The sequence below is a fragment of the Acinonyx jubatus genome, chromosome D4, assembly GCF_027475565.1.
Source record: "Acinonyx jubatus isolate Ajub_Pintada_27869175 chromosome D4, VMU_Ajub_asm_v1.0, whole genome shotgun sequence".
NCBI classification, from domain to species: Eukaryota; Metazoa; Chordata; class Mammalia; order Carnivora; family Felidae; genus Acinonyx; species Acinonyx jubatus.
In genome coordinates, this window is record NC_069391.1 from 92,008,633 (window position 1) to 92,029,414 (window position 20,782).

The 20,782-nt window shown below is 56.3% G+C and overlaps 1 long non-coding RNA gene across 2 annotated transcripts; it reads right to left on the minus strand.

Annotated features, from left to right (window-relative positions):
- Nucleotides 1-399: 399 nt before the first annotated feature.
- LOC128312267 (uncharacterized) lies at nucleotides 400-18,235 on the minus strand. 2 transcript variants are annotated; one of them, XR_008291360.1, is made up of 7 exons: nucleotides 17,269-18,235; nucleotides 14,369-14,523; nucleotides 9,691-10,200; nucleotides 3,921-4,008; nucleotides 3,382-3,516; nucleotides 2,572-2,999; nucleotides 400-758 (listed from the first exon to the last, which is right to left on the minus strand). It is a non-coding gene; the product is annotated as an uncharacterized LOC128312267 (long non-coding RNA). The 2 variants fall into 2 exon arrangements; XR_008291359.1 differs by lacking the exons at nucleotides 3,382-3,516; nucleotides 14,369-14,523; nucleotides 17,269-18,235 and adding an exon at nucleotides 11,795-13,188.
- Nucleotides 18,236-20,782: the final 2,547 nt, after the last annotated feature.

Consider the following 20,782-nt stretch of genomic DNA (forward strand, 5'->3'; position numbering starts at 1 on the left):
AGGAAATAGGTAGGTCTCCACAGCTAGATTAGATACAGACACAGTCACAGATGCAGATAGAGATGAGCTATACATCGTGTTGCAGTTGGTCACAGACCTTCTGGAAGAGCACCTCTGCGACTGCGTCAGTCAGCGTCCTGCCTGGCACATTAGGGGGCACCCGTACCACAACTGAGAAATCACGGAGAGGACGTAAGAGGCCGCAGGAAACCCCAGGGCGTAGGGAGGGCCAGCCTGGAGGCGGGGGGCTTCCCCGGGGGTGGTGGACCGCAGTAAGTCCGCTGCTTCACCAGCCCCAGGCTGGTGTGCGGCTGCCCCCGGGCGGGCGCCGTGCCTGGCAGCCAGGCGCTGGGCATCAGGACGCACACCGAGGCCTCATGTGGGGAACCTAAGTCAAGAGGCCACAGGGAGACTACATCAGGCCAGCAGGGCCACAAGGTCACCAGGGGGCACGAGGCGGCGCACCGGATGTTGTCCTCACCCCACACCACCCACCCCTGGGCACTGCGCTGGGCAAACCTGACACCTGGCCTTCCCGAAGGAGAAACATGCCCACAGCAGGTACCGAAGGGTGTCCGGAGCCCAGAGACGGTGAGCCGACCTCAGCGACCTCGGGAAGAGGCCTCCTGGACGAGATGCCAAAAGCAATGATCATAAAAGCGGTTACGTTGCACTTTTGTGAAACCGTCTGCTCATCCAAAGACCCCGTCAAGAAAACAACGGGCAAGGCGTGGACTTGGAAAACTACGCACGCGCGCCTGCGTCCAAAAAAGAACACGTGAAAGTTAATGAAGGGAAACTCACAGAGGGGAGTGGGGAGGCGGGAGGTGGCCCCCATGCCCACCACCCACGCCAGGTTCAGAAGGACCCTCAGTGCCGGGAAAGGTGTGCGGCTCCCGGGAGAAACCGACAGCCCCTGCAACCCAGCCAGGGAAAGACCCCATCACCGCCCCCCTGGAAAGAGACCCCCTGTCACCCCCCACCCCGGGGACAGACTGCTGCCACCCCCTGCCCGAGGCAGAGACCCTGTCGCCCCCCCCCCCACGGGGAGAGACCGTGCCCCCCACCCCGCCAGGGAGAGACCCCCTGTCACCCTCCCAGGACAGACCGCTGCCACCCCCTGCCCGAGGCAGAGACCCTGTCGCCCCCACCCCACGGGGAGAGACCGTGCCCCCCACCCCGCCAGGGAGAGACCCCCTGTCACCCTCCCAGGACAGACCGCTGCCACCCCCTGCCCGAGGCAGAGACCCCGTCGCCCCCACCCCACAGGGAGAGACCGTGCCCCCCACCACCCCACCCCACCCTCCCGCCCCCCCCCCCGCCAGGGAGAGACCCCCTGTCACCCCCCCGGGGACAGACCGCTGCCACCCCCTGCCCGAGGCAGAGACCCTGTCGCCCCCACCCCACGGGGAGAGACCGTGCCCCCCGCCCCCCCACCCCACCAGGGAGAGACCCCCTGTCACCCTCCCAGGACAGACCGCTGCCACCCCCTGCCCGAGGCAGAGACCCTGTCGCCCCCCCCCCCCACGGGGAGAGACCGTGCCCCCCACCCCGCCAGGGAGAGACCCCCTGTCACCCCCCCCCGGGGACAGACCGCTGCCACCCCCTGCCCGAGGCAGAGACCCCGTCGCCCCCACCCCACAGGGAGAGACCGTGCCCCCCACCACCCCACCCCACCCTCCCGCCCCCCCCCCGCCAGGGAGAGACCCCCTGTCACCCCCCCGGGGACAGACCGCTGCCACCCCCTGCCCGAGGCAGAGACCCTGTCGCCCCCACCCCACGGGGAGAGACCGTGCCCCCCGCCCCCCCACCCCACCAGGGAGAGACCCCCTGTCACCCTCCCAGGACAGACCGCTGCCACCCCCTGCCCGAGGCAGAGACCCTGTCGCCCCCCCCCCCACGGGGAGAGACCGTGCCCCCCACCCCGCCAGGGAGAGACCCCCTGTCACCCTCCCAGGACAGACCGCTGCCACCCCCTGCCCGAGGCAGAGACCCTGTCGCCCCCACCCCACAGGGAGAGACCGTGCCCCCCCGCCCCCCCCACCCCCACCAGGGAGAGACCCCCTGTCACCCTCCCAGGACAGACCGCTGCCACCCCCTGCCCGAGGCAGAGACCCTGTCGCCCCCACCCCACGGGGAGAGACCGTGCCCCCCGCCCCCCCCACCCCGCCAGGGAGAGACCCCCTGTCACCCTCCCAGGACAGACCGCTGCCACCCCCTGCCCGAGGCAGAGACCCTGTCGCCCCCACCCCACGGGGAGAGACCGTGCCCCCCGCCCCCCCACCCCGCCAGGGAGAGACCCCCTGTCACCCTCCCAGGACAGACCGCTGCCACCCCCTGCCCGAGGCAGAGACCCCGTCGCCCCCACCCCACGGGGAGAGACCGTGCCCCCCGCGCCCCCCCCCCCCCCCCCGCCACGGAGAGACCGCCGTCACCCCCCTCCCCCAGGACAGCCCGAGGTCACGGGAATCCTGCTTTTCCGCAAAGGACTTGCAGACTCGCGGGCACGGCAACCGCCCCCACGTTGTCGTTCTCCATAAAACACCCTCCTCTCTGATGTGTTGCGCTAACCTACCACACGGTTTCTGCGGTGGCTTGCAATCCCAGGTTGCAGTCCTCCGTTCCTCCCAAATAAATCCCTTTCTGCCGGTAAAATACCTGGCAAAAGGTCAACACCCCCTGGTGCCAGAGAAGCGGGATCGGAGAAGGCGCTCAACCGCCCAAGGCCGGAGAGCCAGCAGGTGCCCGCGGGCCGGCTGACCTCCCTGAGCGCCCGCCCCCTGGGGTTTGAGGGCGGTGTCTCCGGGATTCCTGCCTTCTGAGCTCCCCGGGGCCTGGTCGGGATCTGTTTTAAGTCTTCTTTCTGGCCCGACTCCTTTTTGGAGACAAACTGTTCCTAACTGGAAATGTGCTGGCTTTGGGCGGGATTTTTTTGGAACAGGCTGTTCCTGTGGAAACGGTGCTCTTTAGGGATTTTCCTCTTCACTCGGGAGGAAAACCTGTAAGAAACGGAAGCCCGGTGATCAAATGCTTTGAGGGTACCCTCCCCCACCCTGGGGCCCTGCCAGTCTTACGTGTAAAAACTGGCCCCTGCACATGTGCATTTCTTTGGTTTTTTGTGTATTTAGTTTTGAGAGAGTGAGTGGGTGGGGGAGGGGCAGAGAGCGAGAGGGGGACAGAGGATCCAAAACGGACTCTGCACTGTCGGCGTGGAGTCCGACGTGGGGCTCAAACTCACGAACCGCGAGATCATGACCTGAGCCAAAGTCGGACACTCAACGGACTGAGCCACCCAGACACCCCCACACATGCATTTCTAACTAAACGGACCAACCTAACCAAAAGATTTTAGAACTTCAATGTCTGTTGTGGGGAACGTACGTCCCAGCAGACTTTCTCGTGGCCGAATTGGAAACCACGGCTCTAAAGTTGTCAGAACAGTGGGGAGCCACTTTGGTCTTTTCAACCTTCTAAATGTGACCAGGAATCTCGAGTTGTCTCCCTGCAAAGTCCAGTCTGTAGACAGAGGCGGGCAAACAACGGAAAGAAGTCAAAATGGCTCCTGAGGCCCTTCCCCCCATCTTTTCCATCCCCACCTCATCCTCAAGCCCCTCTGGTGCCATCAAGTTCCTTCCCTGAGCGGTCCCCACCTTCCCTACACCCTCAGTGCCTCAGTTTCCCCATTCTGACTCTCTCGACCATGTCCCTTTTCCTCTGAGCCTCCCCCCCCCCCGCCGCCAACCCCATATGTACTAAAACCTGCCCCTCTAAACTCAAGTCCTCTGAGGATCTAAATAAACCCCAAGTTTTTCATGCTCCCTGGACTTAGGGTGAATGAGGAGCCACAAAGAGTTTCCTAAAGTGACTGAGGATCCCATAGGTCTGCTGGGGAATTTAGATAGTCTTTTAAATTTACCAACCTGGTTTTTCAGATTATATCAGTGAGGCCACATGCTACTGAGGAGGACAGGGCCAAACACCAGATACAATTATCTGGAAGGGAACATCCTGAAGGGGATTGAGAGAAACAGACCTCTAACTTTGGGCAAGATGCAAGAACCCTCCCTGGAAATGCCCACCAAGCAATTACAGGAGTGTTTCCCAAGCCCGCAGAGTGGAACAGACTCCAGGCTCTCAAACAAAATCCTGGTGCACCTGCTCATCGCCATCACAGTGGGCTACAAACTTCCTTTTTTATGTTGGTATATATTTTTACACGCTACCTTGTGAGCTACAGTGTCAATAAGAACATGAGTATTTAAAAGTATTATATAATATTCTATAGTTTAAAGGCTGAAGAGTATTTTATTTTATGAATCAACTAATTTTTTTTTTAGTCAATACTCACTTCCCACCTTGGACCTCTCAGTTGCTTCTACTTTAATACTATTGTAAACAATACTACCTGAAGTATTCTGATGTGTAATTTCCAAATTTAACTCTTAGATATGTGTAATTTCCAAAGTTACATAACCACAAGCAATACATAAGTGCACGTTTCCATACAACCTTCCAAGCAATGGGTATTTCAATTTGTTAAGTTTATTTACTTATTTTGAAAGAGAGAGAAAGCACATGTGCGAGCAGGGGAGGGGCAGAGAGAGAGGGAGAGAGCATCCCAAGCAGACTCCATGCTGTCAGCGCAGAGCCCAATGTGGGGTTTGAACGCACAAACCATGAGATTATGACCTGAGCTGAGATCAAGAGTCAGACGCTTAACCGACTGAGCCACCCAGGTGCCCCGCAATGGGTATTTAAAAAATGTGTTTATTTGGGGGGTAAAATTTGTAAAATTATGATAAATTATAGTCAACATTAATGAGCACTTTTTGTGGTGAGTACTTTACATATTTATCTAATACAGTCTCACAAAAACTTTGTAGTTACTAATTTTAATCCTAATTTCACAGATTAATAAATTGAGGCATAGAAAGTAAATACATGTTGTCTAAGCTAACACAACTAACAGAGTTGATGCCATTATCGAACTATTTATTTCTACTATAAATTAACCTTTATACAGTAAATCTTTGGTATTCTTTCTTTCATGAATGATCTATTTCTTCCTTCAATATTTTCCACGTAATATTTGGCTTTGTATTATTGACTTAAAATAGCATTTGATATCTAAAAATATTGACAATTTAACGGTCATATGGCTCAGCGTTTTTTTCCCAGTTTATTTGTTGCACTTCTATTTTGTTTATGACAGCATGATGACTTGAGAGAATATTAGTCAAAATCTTTTAATCTCTGTTTGATTGTGTTATAGAAACAGAGTTGACACGTTACCCTAGTTTCAGCGTATGACATAGTGATCCAGCAAGTCAATTCGTGACGTTATGCTCCCGACCCCAAATCACCCTGATCTTCCTTAAGACATTGAATCCAACCAGGCAGCATGTAACCCTATGTTTATTAAAGGGTCAAACCGGGATCTTTCTCTTTTAGCTAAAAGGACCGGGATGGAATGGGAAATGATGTTTGCCCCAGACTTAGTTGACAAACAAGCTTGCCCGACTCCTAGATGAGTCCTCCAAAACAAAGACTGCGAAAGTTCTCAGTTTTCAGCTCCAGCGAATGGAGGCCCCGAAACAAAACCAAAACCTCATGGTTTCTGCTCTTACCGCAAAGGGCCAGGACGCTGCGGAAAGACCGTTGCCAACTGGAGTGATCCAGGCACCTTCGACCCTCTAGCCAACCTATTCCAATATCCTCCTCATTCCCAGGGAGGGGGGGGGTCCACGGAACTCCTGGCGTCTCCCAATCCCCCCTCTTCATCGACCTGGAGGAACCACTCTCCAGACTGGGAGTGAATCTCTGCCCGTCTGGACTCTCGGTGCTCCACGCGCCACCACCAAGCAGCCCTCCCCTCGGAGCACTGGAACAGCTCACGGAGCGGGGTCTCCAATAAACCTCAGCAGGTTCCGTCCCTGAACCCACTCCCTCCGTCTGGGCCCTCTGAGAGACACACGCCCTTTTCTCCTTCCTTCCTCTTCCCATTTGCTTATTGGGCTGAGGTGTCTTAGAAAAATTTCATGCTGCGACTCCTTCCTCCCCAAAGGGGGAAATAATCCTAGAATTTGACAGCAGCAATCAAAGTGGCCAAATCGGTAAGTCAAATGACCCTTCAACGTCTTCTGTTTGCTCCTTCTCCGAGCTAACTAGAGCTAAGTCCAAAGACACTGATCATCTGTCCCTGTTAGATCAGCTACCACTCTCCTCATGGGCAAAACCTTCAGCTGAAACTGGCAGAACCCACAGAAAGCACCTACTTTGCTCGTCCCGCATCCAAGGCGTAATCCAGGGAAAACCACACTTCTCCCAGACTGAACTGCCCAACAGACCATTCGAGGCTTGGCAAATGGATCTCATACGGCTTCCCTACCTCAGGGAAAGAAATACGTTCTTGTCGTGGTCTGTATGTTTTGTCACCGGGCCAAACCTTCCCCTTGCAGACAGGACACTGCTTCTGCTGTGGCTAAAATTCTGTTAAAGAAGATTATTCCCACCTGGGGGCCCCTCTAACACTTCATGGTGGTCAGGGAATGCATTTAACCATTCAGATGCTTTGTTAGGCGTGCACTGTTCGGCCGTGTGATGTTACCACACTTGCACTGTGCACACGCCACGCTCAGTCCTCAGAGTTGTCACACTCACTCGCGGCATCGTGAAGTCTCAGCTGGAAAAACTTGTGGAGACTGCCACTGGTCCTTCTAAATCTCAGATCCATTCTCCGGGGAACTCCTGGACCCTCACCCTTTGAGACAGTCACAGGACGTCCGGCCCGCTTGGCCCTGCCTCCTCGACCCACAGTCCGTAAAGGGAGGTTCCTTCCGTAGCATCAAGGCTCGCTGCTCCTATAAAAACAACCATGGTTTGGTAAAGCAAGCTTTGCGCGGCGTGCTCCCGGGACACACCGTCCCGCATCACCCCTGGCAACCCGGAGACTCCGTCTGTCGGAAAAGATGCCTCCAGAAAGACTCTCTTCAACCTCGCCGGCAAGTGCGGCCACAGTCCAGGGAACAGATTCTCCGATCCACGGGACACGTGCAAAGACGACGCCTGACTGGCCCTGCCCGCCATCCGGTGTGGCCTGAAGGTACGGGCTTCCCGGAACTGACACCGACGACATCTGGCCAAGCTTTCCCATGAGGTCTGGACCAGGCCAGTGGACCTTCTTCTCACAGTTGCTTCTCTCTTTTGTAGGAAGACAGTGTCCCTGTCTGCTTCTTCCAAGCCCTTTCGCAAGGGCTGGAACCTCTTCTCTTGATTGTGCCTCTGCAGAAACAGCCTCATGAGGATCCTGGGGCGCATTAATTTTCACTTGTTCTCTTCAGCGGGTTTGAAGGTTCAGAATTCACAAAAGTCTTCTTTCATCTGAACTCTTAACTGACTTTGAATTTTTATCCAAATTCATGGTCTCTGACCATGGCTGTATTACCCAAAAGCAGATTTGGTTCAAAGCAGCTCTTCTGAGATAACAACACTGCTTTATTTTTTTTAACGTTTACTTATTTTTGAGACAGAGAGAGACAGAGCATGAACAGGGGAGGGTCAGAGAAAGAGGGAGACACAGAATCGGAAACAGGCCTCAGGCTCTGAGCTGTCAGCACAGAGCCCGACGCGGGGCTCGAACCCACGGACCGCGAGATCATGACCTGAGCCGAAGTCGGACGCTTAACCGACTGAGCCACCCAGGCACCCCAACAACACTGCTTTAGAACGTCTTAGACGGTTAATCCTTTCAGTGTGTGCTGGCAGTGATCACTAGTCAGCCTTCACAGTAGCTTCAGGCAGAAGCTTCCAGGAGGTATATGCGACTCCGGCTTGGCCTTCATGAGAATCTTCTGCCCTAAGTCGGAATGAGTGCCAATCGATATTTCAGTTGGCTACTCTCACACCTGGGAGTCCTGGTTTAGGACCATCACACCATTTGGAATTGTCATGTAACTACTTTTGTTTTGTATGATTATTTTGATTTTGTTGCCCATCACACCTGTGTAAAAATGACATACAATAAGGGGATGATCTCCAGCGCTGCTAACCTTGACAAATGTGGACAACAGAAGGGAGGCGCCCAGAGTTTCTCCCTCCTGACCCACCTTGTTACCCAAATTGCCTCAGTAGGTTTCCAATCTGTACAATTTCCCTCCACCGTGGGATATGACACCCAGAAAAGGGCCTTCCCGGAGCCAAGAGACAAAGGTCACTGAATTTGGAAAACCTGATCAGTGATCAGAAAAAAAATCTTGATCAAAAGGGGGAAACGTGAAAATTAACAAAAGGCCACCTCACTGACGTGGAGCAAGGTGGCCAGCAGGGGGAGCTCTCCCAGCACACCTCTCCGCGTCCCCCGGTGTCCCTTCCAGACCGACCCCACATCTCAGCTGGAGAGAACCCTCGGTGACAGGCCCCGGGACAGGGAGACTATTCCCCGCGTCTCCTGCAAGAAACAACCACTCCTGCAGGTCACCAGCGAGAAACCTCACCACCCAGAACTCCCGCTTTCCTCCAACGGACTTTTCTTCAAAACAGCCCCTCCCAACTTCCTACACCTTCCCCGTAAAATGTTTCTCTGTTTTGCTTGTTGGACGGGCGGTGGTTTTACCATAGTTTGGTGGTCCCAGATTGCAACTCTCTGCTATTCCCAAATAAATCCACTTTTTTTGCTGGCAAGTAACTTTTATTTTTCAGATCAACAGATATGTGTGTATAATAAGTAAAGAATGACTTTAAAACTTTTTAAAGTTTTATTTTGAAAGAGAGGGAGAGACAAAGCAAGCAGGGGAGGGGCATAGAGAGAGGGAGACAGAGAATCCCAAGCAGGATCAGCGCTGTCATGACAGAGCCCGACTTGGGGCTTGAACTCACCAAATGTGACATCATGTCCTGAGCTGAAATCAAGAGTCCCACGCTTAGCTGACTGAGCCACTCAGGCGCCCCAAGAAGGTCTTTAAAAACCAAGGCTAAAACAATGAATAACCCAAATTTTAAAATGAGCCACAGACTTGAATAGACACCTCACCGGAAAAGATGCACAAGTGGCTACTGGGGCACCTCAAAGTGCCACTGATCTCTGCACCTCAATGAGACAGCCCTGCACACCCATCAGAGAGCCTGAACACCTGAACCAAGCAGCCAGTGTTGGGGGTGCTTCACGGGCAGTGTCTTGCACGCTGACCACGCACTTCCCAGAAATTCCACTGTCCGCCCAGGAGGGTGACAGCGTGTTTACCTGGGCGTGATCACAGCTTCATTTGGAACCGCTCCCCAACGGCGCCTTGGGGCCCGCACCGCCCTCCAGTCCAGCCCGGGCGACAAGGGACGAGCTCCCGACCCACCAACACCACCAAGGAAACGTTTTGTGAGCGAAAGACGCCGGATACATAATAGACATTCACTTCCTTGTGATTCCAGAACAGGCGAAACGAAACGAACCGAACCACGGTGGCCTCCACGGCGGGAAGGGGACAGGCCGTGCCTGCAAAGGGCCCGGCGGAGCTTTCAGGGGACGCCGCTATTCCCGATTGTCTGTGTATACACTTCTCCAGTTGTACGAGTCACAACCGAACGCTGACATCCGGGGTCCGTCCCGCCCCGTCCAGCCCGGTCCCCGGGGGTCACGTCCCAAGCCGGAGCCCTGAGAGGCAGGCCCTGGGGCCGGGCCCGGCCTGGTGAGGGACTCACCGTCTTGCCAGAGGAGACGCTGAAGACCTTGGGCAGGTCGGGGATGGCCTTGGGGTGGCGTCCCCTCTGCTGCAGGGCAGACGGGCAGACGGCCGGGCCTGCGTCCAGGCCTCGCGGAGGCTCCGCCAGCTCCCATGTAGCCCGCGCGGGGGGGGGGGGGGGGGGGGGTCACGTGGGCACGCCTGCCGTTGTCAACCTTGCAAGTAAAACCACCCGTTACTTTACCAGCAAAACAAGGGCTGATTCGGAAACAAAAGAGAATTGAACCCAGGACGACAGGCGGCGGCAAAACCGTAGGCGAGTCTGGGCAACAAGGGACAGGTGCGCTTTTTCAAGGAGAGAAGAGGTGGCTTGGGAAGGTCGTTATGAACTCAACGTCCATTGGAGGACACCGGGAGTGTGGTGGCTTCTCATTGGCGGAGCTGCTGGCGGCCGCGAGGTCGCGACCGACCCCCACTGGTGGGGCCTCCTGACTCCAGCTTGTGCCGTTTCCTGCTACTAATGTTTACACTGCAAAGGAAATGGGGAGATGGGTCTTTATTGGGGGTAATCCAGGTAAAATGGAGGGGGTTCTGTTACTAAAAGTCAGGAGAGAAAGCATGGATATGCAGTGGAAGTGTCTGCTCCAGGGACAACATACTGAGCCCAGGCGATGGGTCAAGACTGGGTGGATTCTGTACCGCATTTCCCAGCCTCTCTCGAAGTGAGGAGTGGCCCTGGGGGCTAGAAAGCCGTCTGCTGGGGACATTCAGGGCTTTTGCTTTCAGGAAAAATGGGAGTACATATGGCTAGTGACTCCTCCCTGTTTCTCCTGGCCTGCACACAGCCATGATGCCTGGAGCTGTGGCAGCTGCACTTTGACCATGAGGCAGGAACCCTGTGGAGAAGGCCAAGAATATCCTAAGCCACTTTACAGAAAAATCAAGTCTGTGAAGGAGAGAGCAGCTGCCCAGGTCTGATCTAGTGATGGGATCTGAGAATCTGGTTTGTGCCATGAGTTCTCTGGCCGCCGTCAGGCTGCAGGCCAGCGGGGGAGGACACGGTTGCAGGCCCAGCACTTGTGATGCTGCCTTCACTACTTCCCTGATGTTGCGGGGTGAGGGCGAGCATCTCCCTGCCTGTCATCTGTGTGACCACAGGCTCGTGCTGCCCCTGGGGCCCGTCTCCCAGGAGTCAGGTGCCCCCTCCACCCCTGGCTGGGCTGGGCCAGGAGCCCAGTGTAGAGGGAAGGAAGACAAAGGTCATCCACAACCATTCTATCAGAACATGTGTTTTAAACAATTTCTGGAAAGCGTAAGAATGGCAGAGAAATAAACACTGCCATTTTCAAACATGACTGGAAGCTTTTAAAGAGAAGGAGCTTCTGAGGTCCTCCGTGGATGTGTTTTAGACACCCAGGGCGAGGGCAGGCAGTGCAAGCAGACCTCGTGTTGGTGGCTTCCTGTCCCTCGCCCGGGGTGGCCTCGAAGACCCCATCTGGCCCCGCTGAGGCTGGTGACTCTGCCTCACTGGCCTCGGTGGCATTGTGCACAGTGCCGAAGGGGGAGCTGGCGCCCCAGTGGGGGAGCTGGGCACCGGGGCCAGTGGCCACAGGGGAGAGGTGAGCCCCGGGTCAAGGAAACCTGACACAGGACCACCTGCAGGAGCTCCCCGTGTCGCTGGGGCCAGAACCCTGTTACACAACACCCCCCCCCAGGCCAGTCACCCCATGTCCGCTCTCTGGAGGCTCAGAGCAGGTGCGCGGAGGCGTCAAAGGGCAACGACTCACACAGTGAGGGGGAACAGGGGTGTCTCAGCCGCCCCCCTTTCCCCCCTCCCTCTGTCTCTTTCTCATCTTTTTCCCTCTCTCTCTTCATCTTTCTCTCTCCCTGTCTCTCCTTCTCTGTCTCTGTCCTTACCTGTCTCTCCCTGTCTCTCTCTGTCTCTCTGTCCCCCTCCCCCCTTGTTTCCATCTTTCTCCCCCCCTCTTCTCTTCTGAATCTTTCCTGTGTCCTAAGTGTCTGTGACGGCGAACACGGCCGTGGGGTGAGGCAGCGATCTCGTGTCCCCTCGCTGCCAGGCGGTGGTGGATGGGAAGTGGCTCCACGTTAGAAGGACAGCTTACCGGCCAAGACCCTGAGTACAGCGCCCCACAGCCTCCCTCTGACCCGTGGAGCCAGACGGACCGTCACGTGTGGACCCTGGCCCAGAGCCCACGGTGATCAGGCTGCAGCTTCTGGCTCCCCCCACGACTGTCCGTCTCAGGTCTCCGGCCTCCGGACCCGCCCCAGGTTCCCACGGGCCCCGAGCCAAGGCCAAGCGCCTCGGGGGACATTGGGCACACCATAGCCTGGCCACTGTCAGACAGCTCCCCCTGCTGACACCCATGGCCCTCCCTGGCCCTCGGTCTTTCCGGGGCACGTCAGCCACCCTGTCGTCTCCTCCCTGGGAGCTACCAGTGCAGCTCCCGGCCCCACCCGGCACAGTGACTCTGGCCACCCCGACTCCCCCCGGGCTGGTCTGAAGTCTGAGCTCTGATGGTGGCCCCGATTCCCGTCCTGTGAGCACGGCCTGCACCAGTGTGGAGCTGGGGACCCCCACCCGCTCACAGCCACCACGTGAGAACACTCTGGGGGTCTCTAGGGTCTGAAGCCCTCCCCTCCACCCACCGGCTGTACCACCTCTGGGCCTCAGTTTCCTCGTCCGTAAAATGGGATAACGGCATCTACATCCTGGCTTGTTGTGGGGGCTACGTGCAGGCTGGCCCCTCCTACTCCAGGACGCCAGCCACCAGGGTCACAGGTCAGCGCTCCTCAGCACCCAGGCTCAGGGACAGGGCTCCATCATGGGGTCTCCCCTATAAGGTTCAGAGAAGTAAACAATGGCCTGAGGCCACATGAGCATCCAGGGCCAGTGAAGTGGGGGATGTCCCCAGCCTTAGGGGGAGGTCTGGTTTTGGGCTGAGTGGGCAGCTCCCAGGAGCCGGGGGACACAGGACCCGACTCCTGGTGCTCTCCAAAGCATCCCCACTCCTGCCTGGCCCGTATCCCCACCTGCACCCGCTCCTGGGGAAGCTTCAAATGCTGGGAAGATGTCACCAGCTGGGGACAGTGAAGCCAATAGACATGCCTTTGATTAGGGATCAAAAGCACCAGCATCACCTTTTAAGTCTCGTATTTTACATTTTCGTCTGCTTATGGAATAGTGGGAGGGCACACGAAGAACCATCTGTGACAGACACGGGACGAGGCCCGCAGGCCTACAAAGCCGCCACGTGCCCACTGGAGAGAGCTTGCCAGCCAGCAAAGGTAGAGAGAGGAAGACCCCATCCCGCCCCCCAGAGGAAACCTCAGTCAGCATCTCAGCATCTCTGTGTCACCGTTCACCTCCCTGCAGTGATCTCACCCGTGGCCTTTCCCCCAGCACCACGGCGTCTGCTGTGAGGGGCCGCCCTGGGAGCGCTGTGTGCTGTGGCTGCACCACGGGCCTCCCCGGACGGACCACCCGGACGGGCCACCCCAGATAGGCCACCCCAGGGGCTTCCCGGATAGGCCACCCTGGACGGGCCACCACCCAGGCTTCCCGGATAGGCCACCCTGGACAGCCCACCCCAGACGGGCCACCCCAGATGGGCCACCCCTGGGCTTCCCGGATAGGCCACCCCAGATGGGCCACCCCAGATGGGCCACCCCCTGGGCCTCCTGGACAGGCCACCCCAGACAGGCCACCCCAGATATAGGCCACCCCAGATGGCCACCCCCTGGGCTTCATGGATAGGCCACCCCGGACGGGCTACCCCCTGGGCCTCCCAGACAGGCCACCCCGGACAGCCCACCCCAGACGGGCCACCCCAGATGGGCCACCCCCCCGGGCTTCCCGGATAGGCCACCCTGGACGGGCCACGACCCAGGCCTCCCGGACAGGCCACCCCAGACATGCCACCCCAGATGAACCACCCTGGACAGGCCACCCCGGATGGGCCACCCCAGAAAGACCACTCCAGACAGGCCACCACCCAGGGCCTCCCCTGGCATCTGCTACGTTGCCTACAATTCTTTGTTCCTTCAGACAACGCCGCGGTGAACTGAACACACATGTTAGCCATGTTAAAGGATATGTCCTTAGAACAGACAGCACAATTGGGGTCAGGATCTAGGACTATAGTGAAGGCCTGGATGTATAATCACCACACAGCTGTGCAGACAAGCAGCTGTGTTTATGGTTGTCTTCTAGCAACTATGGAAGTTTGGACACATTCAGGCTTGTTTTTCAAAAAAAGGTTTTCGATATTCTATAGGAAGTAAAAAGCTGTGAATCATGGTTTCAATATGTCTTCGGCTCTGAGGTTATTTTTTAAAGATAAGCAGTAGCCATCCAGGTCTCTTGTGATTCACAGAGGCGGAGACGATGGTGAGTTTATACCATTATGCTCTTGGCCACGTAGGTGCAACTATTCTCACCACTGGAAGGGACAGGAGGTGACCTGGCATTAGGGTGGAATACACTGGGTCCCTCCGTGACAAGCACATCACACGTGCTGAGTGAGACACAAATCCTACTGGGCCGGCCTCCAAGATGCTGGGGGTTATCTGACACCACAGAGCAGCTTGGCCTCGGGACCCAAATACAGTTTTGGTGTCGCTGTGAGACAGATGGCCCTAAGAGTTAGTGGCTTAAAAAGCAATAATCAGGGGGGCACCTGGGTGGCTCAGTCGGTTAAGCATCCAACTTCGGCTCAGGTCACAATCTTGTGGTTCTTGGGTTCGAGCCCACGTCGGGCTCTGTGCTGACAGCTCAGAGCCTGGAGCCTGCTTCGGATTCTGTGTCTCCCTCGCTCTCTGCCCCTTCCTCTCTCTCTCTCAAAAAAAAAATTAAAAAACAATTTTTTAAATGTGTTCTTTAAAAAGTCATAAAGATGTGCAAAGACTTAGGTGTACGAGAGGGTGGCCATTGCAAAAGGAAAACATAAAAGTTCATGAGTAAGTTACGATATGACCACAAAATAAAATTTTTACTATGCGGAAAGATGTGTTCCTAACACATAATTAAGTGACATGTAACATAAGCTGAATGATTCTGTTCTGTAAAGATCATGTCTTTGTGTAAAAGCATAGGAAAGGTGTGAAAGGCTGCACGTCTGGGGTGGTTTCAATTACAGTAGATGTGGCCACGCGTTCCCTCCCACGGGGTGGAGCTCCCTCTCCCGCCACGCTGATCTGGGGATCGGCCCTCTCAGTTACTGTGGTCAGCGGACGTGGCCGCAGCCTCAGTGGCTGGCTCTAGGCCTGGGCATTAGGAGGGCTTGAATATGCCCTGTTCGCCAGTCGGGGGGCTCCGGACCCCCAACAGGAGCAGGGGGGGGGGTCATGCACGGGGAGGGGGTCACCCAGAGCACCCGCGGCTGAGCCCCAGATGCAAAAGCAAGACCCTCACCCACGACGAGGCCCCAAAGTGGCTCTCACCGGTGACGGTGATGCTCATTGGGAAACGCCCCTGCTCCCACAGCAGGGAGTCATTCCCGCTTCTACCCTCACCTTTGCTTTCTTTTCTTTAAAAGATTTTATTTACTTAAGTGATCTCTACACCCAGCCGGGGCTTGAACCTACAACCCCGAGGCCAAGAGTCGCAGGGTCCACCGTTTGGGCCAGCCGGGCACCCCTCTTACCTTCCCTGTCTAAATTCTATTTAATATTATGTTGCTTAATTACTATCTTAGTTTATTATTTACGTATTTTATTAACTATGTATTATTTAGATTATACTATATTTTAGCATTTGCATAAAATTTTAATGTTTATATGTTTTATATAAATGTTGTAAATCATTTTATATAAAGAATGTTTGTGGGACGCCTGGGTGGCTTAGTCAGTTGGATGTCCGACCTTAGCCCAGGTCATGATCTTGTGGTTGTAGGGTTCAAGTCCCACATCGGGCTCTGTGCTGACAGCTCGGAGCCTGGAGCCTGCTTCGGATTCTGTGTCTCCCTCTCTCTCTGCCGCTCCCCTGCTTGTGCTCTGTCTCTCTCAAAAATAAACATTTAAAAAAATAAAAGGAAGAACATACGTGTGTGTGTGTGTGTGTGTGTGTGTGTGTGTGTAACAAGCTTTTGCAATGTTTAAAAAGAAAATCTTGCCCTTGAGGCCAGCCTATCTCCAGCCTCAAACAGACACTGGTAACTTGTGATCATGACAAAGCATATTTCGATATTGTGTCCTTTCTCTGAAGTTATGTTGTGAGCACTGTTCTGTGTTACTAGGTGTCCTTCACCAGTGACGTTTACCGTGACGGACAGGCTCTCTCAGCACGAGGGTGTCACCTGGTACGTCCGTGTGTTTCCCCGTTAGAAATTTATTTCAGATTGTCATGTTCAGTGATTACTGGACGATGACTGTGCTCGTGCATATACATGTTGTTTCCCAGAAGACACAGACACTTGCAATCTAGTAGAATGGACATTCTTTTCTAGTCCCCCTGATGGGTTTGTGACTGTTTGCCTTCCAGAAGGTGTCGGCCACTGCATTTGTCTGCCTGCCTGCGGCAGATGACACAGATCACCCACCCACGTCCCTCAGGACATGAGCTCAGGCTTCCCACCCTGCAGCAAGCTGCCGCCAGTGAAATGTACGCACAATTTATTGAGTCATCCGCAAAGCTCCTTAAGAGGAGACAGACAACGGGAAACGAGCCCCCTTTTGCCTGCTTCTTGCATGGATGGTGGGATCTCCAGCAGCCATCTTGGGCCATGAGGCTACTCTGAGGATGGAAACTCCACATTATGCAAGACAGAGAAGAAAAATCCCCAATAACAGAGTGGAGGAGTCGTGCTAGCCTTGGATTTCCTAATTCCAGCCTTGTTTCATTTAGAGGAAGATCCTGCATGAGTTAAGTCTTTGAGCTCTAGATCTGTTACTAGCACCCAAGCTACTTAACCTCTTCAGAACATTATTAGCGTTGGTTTCAGCACATTAAAATTTTAAACATTATTTATAGATATCAAGTGGAACTTAACAGTTGCTTACTGGTATCTTTTCGGAGGGAATTTATAGGCAAAAGGAGCAGCACAAGCAAAGCTATACACGCTGGAAGGAGAGCCATTTTCAGAAACACAGAAGTCTCTCCTTGGAGTGAGGCCACCTGCTATCCTCTCACTGAGGGTCAGGTGAGGTGTCAGTTCATAGGGAACCACTGAGGTAAGCATCCTGACTTAACCCCTTCCGTTTCCGTTCTCTTCCTTCCTCCTCGTCCCCTCATCCCTCCCCCCTCTCTCCTCCCGCCCTCCCTCTCCCTCCACTATCTGTCCCCCTTCCCCAACCCCCCTCCCCTCCTCCTTCCCCTTCCCTCCCTCCAGAGTCCCCGCCCCTTCCCTCCTTCTCCTTCTTTCTCTCCCTCCCTTCCCTCCCTCTCTCCCTCTCCCCCTCCCTCCACCATCCCACCCGCTTCCCCATGCCCCCCTCCTCCTCCCCCCTCCTCCCCACCCTCTCCTCCTTTCTCGCCTCCCTCTCCTCCCTCTCCCAGCCCTCCTCCCCCACCCAGTCTAACAGTTCTAGCAGGAGAGAGGGAACAAGGAGTCCCATGCCCAGGACAGAGTGAGTAACTCACCATGAATATGAACAGGTTGCACAGAGAAGGAACCGGCAAACTGACACCCTCCAAGCAGGAGAGCCCAGCCCTGCTGGCGCTCTGTGAAAGGCTATTTCTGTCCTCCCGAGTTCTGGCGGAGACACGGCATCTACTCCGATAAATGCCCCTTTGTGCTGGAAGGGTTTCCATTAGCTCGTGAGATGCCCTCACGGAGAGCCTGCTGCATGCTGCCCGGGGCCCTGCCCAGCAACGGGCCTGCCGGGGCCTGGCCCGCTGCCCGCCTGCACTCCATCAGAGCCGGGGACAGGAGACGTGGCGCTTTGGGGAACGACCCCACAGACCGCGGCCTCTGCAGCACAAACGACATCCGCGGGCCGGCCGGGCTGTCGGCCCCACGGAGAGGCCAGCAGGTCACATGCGTGTCCTGGAACCTGCCTCGGAGGTCTGAGCACTGGGGGCCCCCACGCCCAGCCACTAGGCCACTCCTGTCTCCTCCCTGCCTCACCCCCAAACCTCTGCACCCCTCCTCAGGAAGGAGCAGCTGTGGAATCAACGCAGAATCTCTCTGCTCAGCCTTGGCTGGAGACAAGGAAAGCAACAGACCCAGGGGAACCTGGAGGAGGCCGCTGAGCCCAACACGGTCAGACACGGGCCACCAAGCGTCAGAGAGGTGGGCAGCGGCCAGAGGGCAGAGGGCATCCTGCTCCCGTGTGGCCACCCACCCGGCAGCTGTTCTCAGGAAAAGGTCCTCCCGGAGCCCTGCTGAGCGGTGACAGACCCTTTATCAGGAGGAAGGCTGCCTCCTCGCCGCCTGTCGGACCCAGTTTGCTCAGCAACCACAAGACGTGACCGGTGACAGGTGGTCCTCGGGGACCCGGCTGCACGAACACCATGTCGGCGGCCCTGGGACCTGGACAGACCCTCTGTCGGCCTCTTTCCTTCCCGGACGGACGCAGACTCATTCCTAACATGCCGCACTGACCAGCCTTGGCTTTCCCACAGCAGAGAACCCGTGCCCAGCGCTAAGGGCAACGAGTGACAGCGCGTGTGTGGGGCTCGCCTCTCCCATGCTCCTCGGTCAGATCCATGACTTGACTTCAATCTCCACCTCGGGGCTCCACCTGGGGTCCCCAGACCAGCTGCACAGCACCCCCCGCCCCCCCGGGACTTGGGCGTGGGCCAGAAAGCCGAGGCCCTCAGTGTTTCTGACGCTGGTCGAATCAGAAGCAGGACAAGGATATCCCTCCGGATGGGGGCTGCGTGGTGTCAGGCAGGGCTGGGGGCCTCAGGGCAGGGACGGGGGACGGGGACAAGCCCCTCCCCCGCCGCAGCTCCTGGGGCATTTGCAGAGGTCTCCCTGAGGAGAGCAAATGTGCTGTCAGCCTGGGGTCTGAGGTGGCTGGGCACCCCGTGCGCCCCACCATGGCCTCCAGGGAGCTCCCAGCACCCGTCTGGGGTGGGTGGGGTGGGCTGGGGAGAACTGAGTTCAAGTCTCCACTCTGGGAGCCTCAGTTTGCCCGTGGTAGAAGGGGTGCAGCACCCCATAGTGAGACAGGGCACGCACCAAGCCCCCAGCCCGGGGCTCAGCAACGCCTGCTAGTGCCGTCCTCGGCCCCTTGGTGGCAGTGCCTCCGCTGGGCCACAACCCGTGGGCTCCTGGCCAGACCCGTGGACCCAAAGGCAGGGGCGGGAAGCATCCGGGAAGCTGCCGTGAGCCTCAGTGTGGGGAGTGTCCCTGGGAGGGGCAGGATCAGGGCTGCCCTCAGTCTTCCCAGAGGAGGCGACCCCCAGACCTGGAGAATGAGAAGCCTCTGGCCCTCAGCAGGGAGGCTGTGGGTGTGGGTGGGTGCGTGCGCGCCCGGGGCCTTCAGCACCTGTTCTCTGAGCACCTGCGCCAGGGGCAGAGCTCTCAGGCCTGGTGTACTAAGCGGGAGCCACTGCCCGCCCAGAGGGCCTCCTCTCGGCCTGCGGTTCAGCCCAGTCCACCAGACTGGCCAGGGTCAGCAGCTGACCTTTGGAGAGGAAGGAGGAACCCAGCCTAGACCTGACCTGCCCGCAATGTCTCTTCACCAAACCACAGGTCACCTGCCCTGCCGGGGCTCCAGACACACACCCTCACTCCCACGACCACCTGTGGCCCGTTAGCTTCCTGGTATGAGTCAGCGGTCAATGTCAGGGCAGAGAATTTGGAGCCCAGCAGCTCTGTCATTAGTGGTTTGCGGAGCACGGGCTGGACAGGGCTAGCCGGGATGAGAGACGCCTGGAGGCTGGACAAAGCAGACAGGGCTAGGGCATGCCCTGGGCAGCATAGGGTGTGGGCTGAGGGCGAGCGGTGCCTGGGGCTTTGCGTCAGGGAGGGGGCAGACAGCGTGCGCGTAAGCAAGCATGGCGCTTTCGGGAGCTGACCCTGGGCTAGAGTGAGGGGGGCCAGGGGCCACTGCAGAAGGGTGGTCTGTGATCAGGTGACAGGAAGGAGCCACCAACATGGAGGCCTGGGGACAGGATCCTCAGACAGGGAAAATGGAGAGTGCAAAGGCCCTGAGGTACAGAGTCCATGGAATAAAGAGAAGGGCACTGGGGAGGCTGAAGGGAGGGGCGGATGCAGGGGTCATGTGTTCAGGGTCCAGGAGTGAGGATTTTTTCAAGAAGACTTCAGAGAGAGTTAAGCTGGCCGATGACACGGTCTGATACACATTTTCAAAATGGAATTGAGGGGGGAGGGGGAAGCAATTCAACCTGTTATATGTTCCGCATTTAAAGAAGAAAATCTAGGGGCGCCTGGGTGGCTCAGTCAGTTAAGCATCTGACTCTTGACTTTGGCTCAGGTCACGATCTCACGGTTGGTGAGATGGACCTTCTTGTCAGGCTCTGTGCTGACGGCTGCTTGGAATTCTCTCTCCCTCTCTCTCTGCCCCTCCCTGCTCGCTTGCTCTCTCTCACTCTCCCAAAATAAATAAACTTTAAAAAAAAGGAAAATCTATTTATTATTGAAAAGCATAACACATATTTAAAAACCAGGGTCCAGATCAACTGTATCACAAGCACCCTGCCCCCAAATTATGGAACCGTCAAAACAAGATAGATTTGTTTTTTTCTTATTCACACTCAAGAAGTCTTGAGGTGGGCAGCCCAGGGAGGGCCTGTACTTCAAGCACTGGGGACACAGGCTTCTGTCTTTTTTTTTTTTTTTTTTTTTTTTTTTTAACGTTTATTTATTTTTGAGACAGAGAGAGACAGAGCGTGAACGGGGGAGGGTCATCAGAGGGAGAGAGGGAGACACAGAATCTGAAACAGGCTCCAGGCTCTGAGCTGTCAGCACAGAGCCCGATGCGGGGCTTGAAGCCACGAACCGCGAGATCATGACCTGAGCCGAAGTCGGACGCTTAACCGACTGAGCCACCCAGGCTCCCCATGGGTTCTTCCGTCTTTAGCTCCGCTGTGTAAGACTCCCAGGCCCAAGTTCTCCTCGTGGGCCAGTGTGGCTGCTGGAGCTCTGGCCATTACAACTGTATTCCACCCAGCAGGAAAGAGG